Here is a 13,148-nt window from a genome sequence, read left to right as displayed (position 1 = left end):
CATGCACCCATTTCTTGAAATCATTACAGACCTCAATAAGGATTTAGTAAATTGTAGACAAAAGAACTGTCATTGCCCTCAAAGATTCCGTTAAAAGGGTCTCAAACTTAGGGCCAAGCTACACATGACGAATGACACTTGAACGGCAAGTGTATTTCTCCATGTTCACTTGCCCTCCACTCAATCCACTTGCCGTTCAAGTGTCATTCGTCATGTGTAGCTTGGCCCTTAGTTACCGGTCTGAGAGAACCATTTTTGATAGCATAGGAGAGCATAATTGCTCTCAATTGGAAATATGGGAACCACAATGCCTTTGCATCTTTGAATCTACTTCTTGTTTCGTAAGGAGTTTCCTTTGTCTGGACCAATTCCTGATATGGTCAAGACCGACTTTGGACCATGACCAAAATTTACTTAGGTCTAAACCTGTGGGGAACCATGCCAGGTTAAGAACACAAACCATTGTCACAAACTAAGAGAGGGTTTTCTAAAATTGAGCTTGAAGCCACCATTAGAGAACGTAGCTGAAAAGCTGACCAGACTATGCCTCGAAGAGGTATTGGGTCAGAATAAGCTCCCCCTATACTAACCCATAGTTCAGGTGCTTTTTGACATTTGGATTCGTTTATGACAAAACAGAAGCCCAATAATAGAGCTTCAGGTTGGGCAGATCAATACCACCGTGATGCCTAAGCTTACGCAAGGTAGGAAATGCTCTTCTTGCTCTACGTCCCCCCACACCCCAATAAATTGGATTAATAGTTTTTGCCACTGCTGCAGCATCTAATGAGGAATAGGAAAGGGAACAGTCCTAAAAATATATGTAGAAATCTAGGCAAAAGAAAACTTTTAATTGTTGATAGCTGTTCCTGCCATGATAAAATTTTATCATTCCAAACCTTGAATTGATGTTTAGTTTCACTAGCCAAATTTCTTCTATTATAGATGACAAGTCTAATGTCTAATGGTCACCCCATGCAAATTTGTAGCACTTTTGTATGATGACTTCAGTTCCTTGAGTTAGGAATACGAGATATATTTCTATCTTTGATAGATTACTATCTAATCCAGAGATCATGCCAAAGTCTTTAAGCATATTTGAAACGTCACCAAGTGACTCCTCTGGGGATGAAATAAACAAGACCATTACAGCTGCGAAAAGTGAGATCTTGCGCTCCTGATTTCCGATTGGAATGCCCTTAATTGCATATCGGAATGAATAGCGTTGGCCGAGGTTCAATGGCCACAGCAAACAGAATGGGCGACAGAGGACACCCCTGACAGGTCCCTCTGTCAATTACAGAAGCTTTAGATCTAATGGCATTAACTTTTATTTGAGTTTTGGTAATCCTTGCTGCCCCCTGTAGAATAAGGTCTTCTTCTCTTCATCGTTGCTCACCAAACGTTGCCACTTCCAGCAGTTTCTGCCCGTTATTTCCCCTCTGCAGAATGGCCCTAGAGGGCAAACTTGTGGCTCTGGCACCACACCAGGGACATTCACAGAAAAGGAGTCCCAGTGAGTGATACAGAGGTGCAAAAAAGGGGGCGAGGGAGAAACTCCTGCCCAGGAAAAGCAGGTAAGCAAAGAGGTTGAAAAAAGAATTCTTAAAAAAATTAGGTATGGTATCTCAAGGTCAATATCAAAAAAGTTAAAAATGGTCATGGTGCAGCCAGCGCTCAGTGAGAGAGAGGAATCCTCAGAGGAGGAGAGGCCCTCCGTAACCAGCCGAGAGTCCACAGGAGCCAACCTGCAGGAGAAGGAGGCAGAGGCATGCCGGGACCTACAGCCAGAAGCTGAGCCAGAAGCAGCTCTGACCCAGCAGGTGAAGCCAGCAGGCCGCTTCCAGCCCTCCAGGATCACCAGTGCCTCTGGAAGGCTATAGGAGAAGACTAAGGGCAGAATTGCAGGCGAGAAAGCTCAGTGCATGCCTGTTGGCTTGACGCCAGCTGCCTGCTGACAGAGAAGATGAGTCTGTATAGGACTGTACCCGAGAAGCCGGCTGGGTGCACGGCGTGTGGGTGTGCAGGTTAGAAAGCTCCCAGAGAGATGCTTCTGGCCATGGACACAACATGTACCTTGAGACGGTGACCTGTTCCCACTTCCTGGGTTGATGACTGGAAGATCTGGCCTCAGCCTGAACAACCTGACGTTGCCACTTCCCCTGGGCCTGTTATTCTGAGTAACTGGAAGGGATGCTGTGACCTGATAGCCGAGCCCTGCAACCAGGACAGTTGGTGTCCCCCAGACTTAGCAGCAGTACGGAAAACGCGGCTGCAGCCCAGGCTGCCCAGAACCAAGCCCTCCGAGGCCAGGCACAGCAACTGACGAAGGCTGTAGCTATGCTTCAACAGCAACCAGCGACTGATACAGCCCCTGCGGCTGCCACCGCCGCCACGTCTCCTACTGCACCTCCCCAGGGAAGTGCCCAGTGAGGCCCACAGAGAAGTTTGGAGGGTGTCAAGAAGAGTTTCCTGCGTCCCTGGCAGAGCGCAACTGTACACTGAGCTTGGGAAAGGGATTTTCCTAACGATAAGACCAAGGTCAGCTGCTTCTAGCCAGCTCCCCATTGCTGGCCAGCTTTTGAGACTTTGCCACCCACGTGAGTGCAGCCTTGCCAGCCCTCAGAAGGCTGAGCGGGCCAATGGCCACATCAGACATTTGTGTCAGGACTCAGGAGAGAGGCTCGGGGGCAGACTGTACCACGGAACTCCAGCTCCTGGCCAGAGACTGGGAGTGGGACGAGGCCGCTCCGACTGACCTGCACCTGGAGGGGCTGCCAGAGGAGGGGTTGGAGGTCTCAGCTGGACCACCCCTCATCTCTTGCAAATGGATGGGCGCCTGGAGGACCGGAGACAGGCCCACTTCTGAACTTGCCTTAGACCATTGAGGCAGAGGCTTCCCTCAGCCCCTCCGTCTGCCCCTGCCCTCAGAGTGGATGCAGAGGGGGCAGGGGGACCCATGCACAGTCAAGGGAGGAGAAGGAGAGTGAAGACGAAGCTTTACAGGACTGTCTGAGAAGTCCCTTATTAATTAAAAGATTTTGCAGTTTAATATATTCAACCTTTTTTGATATTGGCCTTGAGATACCATACGCAAAGGGTTTTTTCTTTCTCAACCTCTTGGCTTGTCTTGTGCAAGGTGCCGCACCACTCGTGTCCCACGGGAGGCCTCATTGAGGCAATGTTTAGCTCACCAGCAGATCTGCCTTTTCAAGGAAGAACTTGGCCCATGAGGAGGGGCCAGTTTGTATTTTCCAGAAATACAAGAGGGGGCCTGGAGAGATAAGAGGAGGAGGAGGAGATTGTCACGGGCTGGGCCAGCCCAAGCAGGGTGGTTCAAGTCCAAACCTTAATGCCAGAGTCTGAGGGAAGTTCCAAGAGCAAAAGCCAGGTCAAACCGGTGGTCAGAGCACGAGATAACGCCAAGAGTGAGTCCAGAGTCCAAGAGCAAGGTCAGGTACAATCCAAGGTCATTTACCGGTAGTGTCAGGTCCAAAAGCAGGCATGGGCACGGGCACGGGCACGGGCACGGGCACGGGCACGGGCACGGGCACGGGCACGGGCACGGGCACGGGCACGGGCACGGGCACGGGCACGGGCACGGGCACGGGCACGGGCACGGGCAAGGTTCATAGAGCACGGAGTGGTTGCAGGCAATAGACACGTTGCTTCCATGCCCGGCAGTTCCTCCAGACTGGCTCTTATAGCCAGGTGTGGTTTTCAGCCAGCTGCTGGGGCTCCATCCTGACGCTACTCATCGTCACTCTCCAGCAGCTGGTGTTGGCTCAAGAGGCGAGCACTGCGCCGTCTCTCCTGCAGTTCCAGTCTCTGCCGCTGCCTGCGGCGTTCCTTGGGCATGGGTGAACCTGGAGGGGTGGAGGCTCTTGGCTGCGCTGCACCTGTAGAAGTCCCTGGCTGAGCTTCCCCTGTGGTGTTGGAGCTAGAGGGTGCTGGTGTCTCAGCTGCTGGCTGCAAGCTCTGATCAGCCAGCAGCTGTTGCTCCTGATTGCTGGCTTCTGCTGAATCAGGGCTAGGGCTGGCTACACAGGGCTCCTCTTCTCCTGAGGAGTCCTGGCTGGCTACACGAGGCTCCTCTCCTCCAGAGGAGACCTCACTCTCAGACTGGGCCATGACAGAGATATAGGTGCCAGGCAAAGTCCTCCCCTATCCCCAGCAAGGCCAGTCCAGCGACTCTCCCCAGCAACGAGAGCAAGCTGGCTGGAGGCGGCACCCAGGCCAGGGTCCCCAGGGACGCCCACTCAGTCCCCTCCTGCCACACCTGCAGCAGTCGCAGCCCGGGCCTTGGAGCTCACCCAGGCATGCTGCCACCATCAACAGCGGAGGAAGGTCGGCAACAGAGGCTCCCCACCACACACAAGACCCAGCTGACCGGAGAGCAGGGCCCTGGCAGCATCAAGGACATTATTATTAATATATTATTGTTGGGTTATTATTGTTGGGTTATTATTCCTGTTAATAAGGAAGTTCCTGTTTTTATAAGATCTGATGTTCATTAGTATTATTATTAGTTCTATTATTATTATAGTATTATTATTAGGTATGTTATTATAGTATTATTATTAGTTTTATTATTATTATAGTATTATTATTAGTTTTATTATTATTATAGTTATTATTAGTAGTAGGGTTATTGTGTTCTGATTATTGCACTTCTTATAATAGTAATTCTGTTTGTTGATAAATAAATTCATAATTTTGTTTGTAAATTTGTTTTGAGACTAGAAAATGATTGACTAGAATAATTTATACAACCACCCAGAATTTATACAAACTGTTTCTCTCCCTGAAAGTTAATTCCCCACTCCCCCAGAATATGGTGGGGAATCTTTTCCATCTTTCAGAAACTATTTGCAAAAAACAGGCCTTCTTTACCTGCTGTCTTTCACACAGTCTCGCTTGCTGGGCTTAAAGAGGCACTGTTGAAAACAGCGTCGCACTCCCTCTGACGGTTGTTCGTCCCGTGGTTTGAGCAGGCACAGATGGGGTTGGCATAGGCGCAGGTCAGCCACGGACTTTCTAGAGCTCCTAGAAACACGAGTTGCCCGCTTAGCCTTCCCACGAGCTTTCCGCTGGGGAGTAGCTATAAATGGCCGGGCAAGCATTGGGTGCCGAAGGAAGATACACAAAATTGCTCACAGCAGGGAAGGAGGGAGGGGCACGTGCCTGCACAGAAGACCACTCAATGGACAACAATTACAGGTAAGCGCAGGCCTGTTTTCATCATCTAGCGTGACTTCTGTGCAGTTCCACATGGGAGATGATCCAGCTAACTTCCCCAGGAGGAGGGTGTGAAGCTCTTTAATGGACAAGAGTCTTCAGAAGTGCCTTGCAAACATCCGCATCCCTTCTGCAGTCCACAACAATGACACCATGTGTGAGGGATGAAGGCGGCATTGACCAGGTGGCTGCCTTGCACAAATCGACAAGCGGGAGGCCCGAATTGAAGGCTGCCGAGGTGGATCGAGCCCTAGTGGAACGAACCCTCATATGGAACGGGCACGTCTGCTAACGCTGGTTGTAACAAGTCCACTTTGAAATATCCTGTTCAGAGACTTTCTGGCCCTTTTTTCTCCTTTTGAAAGACCAAAATTGATTAGGGCCCTTCCAAAAAGGAGCTGTCCTAGATAGAAACCCAAGGCACCTTTAACTTCCCAAGTGTGCAAAGGCTCTCTGCGTCGTCCTGAGATGTCCGAAAGAGGACAGGGGAGACAATGTCCTGGTCCATGTGAAAACCGGAGATGATCTTGGGCAGAAAAGGGAGGTGTCGGGCTATGGATGACAGGATAGGGAAGACAAGTCCCTGCAACATTGCAAGAAGAAGTCCAAGCTCCTGGTTAAATGGTTTTATTCAGAAATCCAATCTTTTCCCATATATATTTCCATAGGGTTACTGAGAGGCATGAAAGCATCTCAGAAGCACATGTTCCCTTGATAGGAACAGAGACTTGAGGAAAGTACAACTCTAAATACCCACTCATTGCTCCCCTCCCAGCTAGACCACAAGTTTGCACGGGAAAGAACCTGGGAAAGCATGAGAGTAAACTAACATTTCAGACAGTGCAAGGTCACCGCTGTGAGCTCCAAAGTAAGAAAAGATAAGACAGCTGCGTTCTCAGGCTGCTAGAGGGAGAAACGAAAGTTAGGGATAGAGCATTTGCAAAGTGAAATCAAGGTACAGCATTAGCAATGGTTCAACACCTAGAACATATAGAACATTGGCATGGATGTAGGGGTGCAGACATGACAGGAGGCTTGGATGGAGACCAAACTTATTGGAGAACATCTTAATGAAAGGGGGGTCCCCTCAAGGGGCTTGCACTTCACTCACCCTCCTAGCTGAGGTCAGGGCCACCAGAAAAGCCGTCTTAGCTGACAGCATTTTGAGGGGGCAGGTAGCTATGGGCTCGAAGGGTTTGTGCTTGGTTGAAATGAGCACGAAGGAGAGACACCACTGGGGAAGAAACCAAGTTACTGGGACTTGTAAGTTTGCTCGGCCTCTAAGGAAGGACTTGCATTCCAACTGGGCAAAGAGGGATTTCCCATTTATGTTGTCACTGATAGGCAGAAATGGACCGTAATGCTGACGTCCTTCGCCGAGGCATCCTTTCTGTGTGCTTTTATGCATGATACAATGAAAGTTTGGCTCGACAGCATCCACACGGATGTGCATCGGTGGGTTGGGTTTGAGGAGGGAGGGGTCTCCTGCCCTGCCGCCTCTGAATCCCCGGCTGCCCCAAAGGCTCGTGTTATGCAGATTAGGATGAAGATGGGAAAGAAAAAGAAATTATGAAAGCAGAGCTGCCCTGAGGAGGTCCCAGGCATGGGGAGCAGGTTGATGCCCATCCTTCCGCTGCTGACATCCTTCCCCTGGGTACCACAGTGGAGTGTTCCTTTCTATTCATCACGATCGTTGGAGGAGGCTTCTGCTGATACCCGAGTGAGGAAAGAAGCAGCAGATCCTTCTCAGTAAAGGCACCCTTTTTGTAAAGTGCCTTTCCCAGAGATGACCAACAAGTAACTCTGTTACCTATGTTGAAGTCATTTAGGGCAGGGCACCATAGTGTCTGGGCCACTCACTGTGATTTAAGAAGTCCTCCAAAGATAGTCAAGGAACACCGGGGTGGGTGAGTGGGTGGGTAGATTCATTGCCACCCTACTTGGAATAATGAGACAGACACAAGGCTTGGAACTAAAGGGGCCACTTTATGAAACATAACATCAACCATTAATATGGCAAGGGCCAACTAGCGGTAGAGGTCAAGCCACGGGGTCACCCCTGGACCTCTGCCTTGACCTGTCTGGGCGAGCCCCGAAGCCCCAGGTGCGAGCCAGCCTATGGATGGCTAAGACCCAGCCAGCCGGCAAAATGGATCCCCCCAGCTCAAGCTCCTAAGCCTCAGCCGTACAGCAGTGAGGGAAGGATTTGCACATGGGGTTCCCCAAGGCAGTCTGCCCACACAGCATGGCAGCCGTCACAAGCAGTACCAGCCGCTCCTGGCAGACCCCTCTTCCCCATCAGTGGAGAAGTGCCCAGGGTACTCACCGGCCCGCTCCCTATCCCCAAACTGTCTCCTGACAGCGACCATCCTAAGGTGGCTCCACCTTGCCAATTACCACAAACCTCCGCAAGCAGTACAAGGTAGGCAGAAAACCACCACTTCCCCATGCCAATTAGGGAAAAGGGGGGGGGGATCCTGCCTGGCTCTGGCAACAGCAGCCGGCTAGTCCTGCACGACTACAGGGTGAGGTGGGCGGGCCGAGCATGCAGTTGCCTCGTGACTCCTTTCTCCGCCCCTCCGGCCTGAGACCCAGACACCATGGAAGTGCTCTGTCTCCTTCTCCTTCCAGGGAGCCAAAGAGCGGCCCCCAGCCTTATCAGTGGAAGCTGCTGGCTGGGAGGGCCGTATTTTGTCCAGAAAGCCTTCTGATTAAAATTGTTAGCCCGGTGTTAAATGCTAGGGAGGCTGCAGGTGTGGATAGGGCACTCGCTCACCCACCCACCCACCCACCCACCCAGTTTTTCTAGATCAGCATTCCACATCGAAGGACTAATCCGGCCAGATTTTTTTGGAGGGGGGCATAGTAACAGGATTCTTTCATTCATTTTCTTCTGTGGTCCATTTTTCTAATTTTTCCTCTTCGGTCAACTCTGGGTTAATGGTTTTTGTTGGAAAGGGAGAGTGGCAGCTGTCAACCCGTCCAATCTCCCACTTTTACCAGCAAAAAAAGGAGGGGGGGGGAAGAGGGCCCTCCTCCGTCTACTTCCCTTCCCATGAAGGATGAGCCCCACCCCTCCCGTTCTGTGTGCTTTTATGCGCAGTGCAAGGAAAGGGCAGCGGCTGGGAGTCCCAGCCTGGGCTCCTGTAACACTTTAGGGAGCAGGATTTGCCCACGGAAATGAAACTGGAAGGCACAGGGAAACGTGGCACGAAAGCAGGACTCTCCGGTTAAATTTATTGGCTTTGTCACTAAAGCAAACTTTAAAAAAAAATTCACTGTGCTATGCCAGACTGGAAAAAGAAATTTCCCTACCCATAGCGATGCCAGTTAATTCCCACTTTCAACAGAGTCTTCATATTAGGTAACAGAGAAGCATGGGATCACCAGGCCGTAGCCCCCGCTGCCACCCTGCCACCCAGAACAAGCTCCATGGACTCGCCATCATGATTAATGGCCACTGACACACCTGTTTCCCTCACTGGCTTTCTGTGCATTGGTTTAAAGTTTCCCAAGCCCTATTACGGTTTTTTTTTGGGGGGGGGGTATTCTGCTTATTTGTCACTGGGTGTGGATTTTTAGGTTGTGTGACTATTATTTTGTAGACTGCCATGGGCATTTTGGTTGGAAAAACAGTCACATATCCCATCTAAGGCTGGATAATGTGCCTCCAGTTCCACTGGAGGAAAAGCTGCTTAAACTGGAGGAGAGCTTCAAATTTTGCTTAGTGGAGTGATAGGATGCTATACACTGGAGTGTGTGAAGGGGCTGTGAAATGTCCCGTCTCTCCAGGCCCAAGCCTGGCTCTGGAAGGCAGCTCCAGCCCATTTCCGTTCCTTGCTGCCCCCTGGTTGCCATCCCACACAGTTTTAGACTGGAGAGGTGGAATTGACAGAGCCTTCCTGGAGGCAAAGCGGAAATTAACAAACCCTCTGAAGAGCAGTCTCCGCCGGCTCTGTCTTTTTAAACTACCCTTTCCTGGCTAACATTGTGCCTCCCTACACTTTTTTTTTAATAATGATTTTTTATTCGGTTTTTTACAAAGTGTTTCAACTAACAACAGTACTTAAATATATGATATATTAAACAGATATATTCATTAACACGGAAATAATGTTCAACATTAACCATAAACATAAAGCATCATAATGACAGGATTTTTTTTAACTTGTAAACAACGCATCACAAATCCTGTAAAGTGGTAGCCTATTTATCCTATGGAGAGAAAACATGAATTTCTTATAAGCAGAATAGAATATTATCATTATAGATAAGCCATGGCATAGGGGAGGTCTTGTCTTGTTGTATTTTTATATCCATTGTCTTCTTTAGTCGGGTGGTGCAAGACGGGAAGCCATTTTTCAAGAAAATATGATTTAATACTTAGGGTTTTCTCTCTGAGCCATCTGGTCTGTGATTTTTTGCATAATAAAGTGGCCCCAAACGCAGTTTTTCCAACTATTCAGGGGGGGAGCAGTTCTTTGGTTCCAGCTTGAAGCTATTGTTAGTTTAGCTATAGCTAGAAGGGAGTAAAGGGGGTCCAATCTGGCAGGAGGAATCTCAGGATTTCCCCAATAGTTTAATAGAATTACTTCTGGGGATTTTGGGACCTTATAGGCTGTTATGTGTTCAATTTCCGTAATTCTTGCACCCCCCCTCCCAAAAAAAACCTACCTACACTTGATAAAAGTGCACCCAGGCATCTTGTGTAGAGCGAGTCTCGGAAAGGCCCAAGAAAGCTGATAGAGGGGGAATTGCAGGCAAGTCTTCTAACGTCTTCTCCTCTTACAGGTCCAATTTCTTCTGTCCTGCTGTCGACAGCAGCCCTGAAGTTGTTTCTCACTTCTCAAGGAAAAGTTCTCAGAGCCTTCAGGGCAGAAAGGAGCAACAAGAAAAACACCCATCATGTATTTACTTAGAAGTTTCTGTTTTGCCTCTCCAGGAAACCCTTTGGGGGCGGCTTCCGAGAAAAACAGAATAAAAACACCAAACATGAAATTACGTAAAAATTAACATCCTGGTAATCCAGCATTAAAAAACCCCGCTGGAGCATAAGTACAACATAAAATGTTTAAGAACTTTGAGAAGGTCTCATAAAACAGACTAGAGCAGACAGGGGAAATAAACAAGAATGGTAATTAAAAGCCTGAGGAAGATGAAAATGTTAGCCTTGTACCAGGAAACATGTGATGATGTAGGGCAGCGTCACACGTGTGCTGAGTGGTTGGAGCTGCCAACATCCAGGTAGGGCCTGGAGATCTCCCCAGATGGCAGAGATCAGTTCCCCTGAAGAAACGGCTGCTTTAGAAGATGGCCTATGCATCATTATACCCTGCCAAGGTCCATCTCTCCCCCAACCCTCCCCTCCCACTCCTAAATCTCCAGGAATTTCCCAATCTGGAGCTGGCAACCCTATGACCATCCCTCAGCACATTGCATCCAAGACGGAGACGGTTTGCACAGGGAAGCCATTTTGAATGCTCCTCAAAGCAACCCCAAAGTTGTGTTCCAGCTTTAAGTAAAGAGATCTAAAAGATAATTTATTTACTTAGGTAAGTTGTATGCTGCCTGTCCAGAACAAGTAAATAAAAAACAAGTCAAACCAATAAAAACAATAAAATGAGTCATGCTAATAAAAACAAGTCATTAGAAACCTGCCAAGGCATAAAAGCACCATGAATTTTTTGTATCATTATTATATTAGACCAAACAGTCTATTTCATATCGATAAAACTCAGGCCTTGAATAGACCATAGAATAGCTAAAAGAGATAGATCCCCTTAGTTAAAAGTCTGGGTAAAGAGAAATATTGAGTCAGGACATATAGAATGTCTTCCACTTGTGGGAACTGCTTCAGAAAAAGACACCAGAGAGCTATTTCTGTCCTCTAAAACTGTTATCTGCATTTATAAAACACGCTGAAATAACAGAGGATAAAAACTAATGCAACAGAAAAAGGTGAGATGAGGATATTCTCATTAAAAATCCCCTTCTGCGCAGCCACTGTGCAGAGCCAGGCCAGAGAGTTTAAAGGCAGGAAACATTCCAGCAAGCAGTGGTGAAACCCACCCCCCACCACCACCCCTGTAAAAATAATCCTGTTTCTCAACTGGAAAAAGTAAGCCAAGCCATAAGAAAACCGAGGCCCACCCTGCAGAGGAGGCCCACAGAGCCAAAGCCACTGTGCAGACCCAGGCAAGAGAGTTAAAGGCAGGAACCTTGCAAGCAAGCAGTGGTGAAACCCACCCACCCCCTAGTAAAAATAATCCTGTTTCACAACCTAAAAAAATAATCCAAGCCACCCATGAGAAAACTAAAGGCCCACCCTGCAAGGCAAAGCCAGTGTCACAGTGAAACATTTTTTAGCAGAGGCCAGCAATTTGGCCCAGCATCAATTTAAACAAACTCTCCTCCGTGCCTTCCCTTCCTCCCATCTCTCCCCTAAAAAATAAAATAAAAGATATCCTACCAGTCCTCTCCTGATGAATGTCCAGCCCAGTAGCTCCTCCACAGGCAGAAGTCTACTCCACAGGCAGATGTCCACCAGGTGCAGTCCAGAAGTCCACGAAGGCAGGCAGCAAAGAAGCAGTCTCTCTCTCTTCTCTCAGCAGCAACAAAGGTTAACCCAGTCCTGCCTCAAATTTAAATCCCTTGCTGCAGCTTCTGACAAAGATTTGAATCTATTGGCTGGAAGAAGGATGCAGCAGTGGGATTAGTTACTCCTAAATCCCCTCTCCCTTGCCTTACCTCGCCCCCCACACTCCTACTCTATCACTCCATCCTGCTCCCCCCTCCCCTACCTGGGTATTTTGGCGGGAATCTTTTGCTGCTTGCTTTGCATTGCATTGCAAAGTGCAATGCTAGCAAGCAAGCACCTTGCAAAGCAAGGATCCCCTCCTTTCCTAGCAAGAAGGGTGAGAGGTGAAGAGGAGGTAGTGAGTCACTCACTCCTTCTCCCCCACTCCCCTCTTCAAAGAGGGGAGGGGGGGAGCTGTAGCTTCCTGCAGGATTTTGCTAGCGGCTTGGAAATGCAAACGGCTAGCAAAATGGCGATTCTCTGATTGCCGAAACGATTTCTGAAACATACCGAAACGTTTCGGTAATCGCTGTTTTGGCATTACCAAAACGTTTTGGTAATCAGAAAACCTTTTGGTAATGCCGAAACAAGCCAAAATAGGTATGTTTCGGTAATTTTTCAGTAATCAGATTACCGAATTGTGCACCCCTATCCCTGGGTTCCTAATTTATGCAGGAGTAATTGTTAGAGCACAGCCATGGAGGGCTGCATCCCTTTTCCAGTACCTGGACATAATATACAAAGCGTACAGAGGTGTGAGGATCCTCCCTCACTGGCGCCCTCTCCTGATGGCCTGCCATCCTACCAGCTCTCCAGGCAGGTGTCCTCCAGCCTCAGATGCGCAGGGAAGGGGGTTGCACCACCTTGTTCCTTCTCCTGCCCTGGGAGTAGCAGCACACTCCAGCTGTCTCTCCCTGCAAAATCCTCCTCGGCCATCACAGCAACCTGAATTTAAAGGCCTCCCCTGGCCCCACCTCCCTGGCTCTGGCCCCAATCGTCACCCCATCTCCCTGACTGGCCCTGCTCCCAGCCTATCTGATAGGAGGGCTGGGTAGACTCTGCAGTCTCCTGGTCCCACCCACTCCATCCCCACCTAGGGTGGGGCATTTGGTCTGCTCTCTGCCTGGCTCATCCCTGCTGCTTCTGAACCTTCCCCAGTGGCTCCCTTGGCATCTTGGGGCCTGCGCCTGCCTGACTTGTGCTGATGGCTACCTCCTGTGAGCCGGGATGAAGTGGAGCCAGCTGGGCAACTGCAGGAGATGGATGAGTCTGCTGAGTGGCTGCAGGCTGTTCCCCAGAGTTGTGCCTGGGCGTCGGCTGCAACTGACCTAAG

Source organism: Eublepharis macularius, chromosome 10, assembly GCF_028583425.1.
Source record: "Eublepharis macularius isolate TG4126 chromosome 10, MPM_Emac_v1.0, whole genome shotgun sequence".
Taxonomy (NCBI): domain Eukaryota; kingdom Metazoa; phylum Chordata; class Lepidosauria; order Squamata; family Eublepharidae; genus Eublepharis; species Eublepharis macularius.
The sequence above is the reverse complement of the archived record's forward strand: the minus strand, read 5'-3'. Positions refer to the sequence as shown.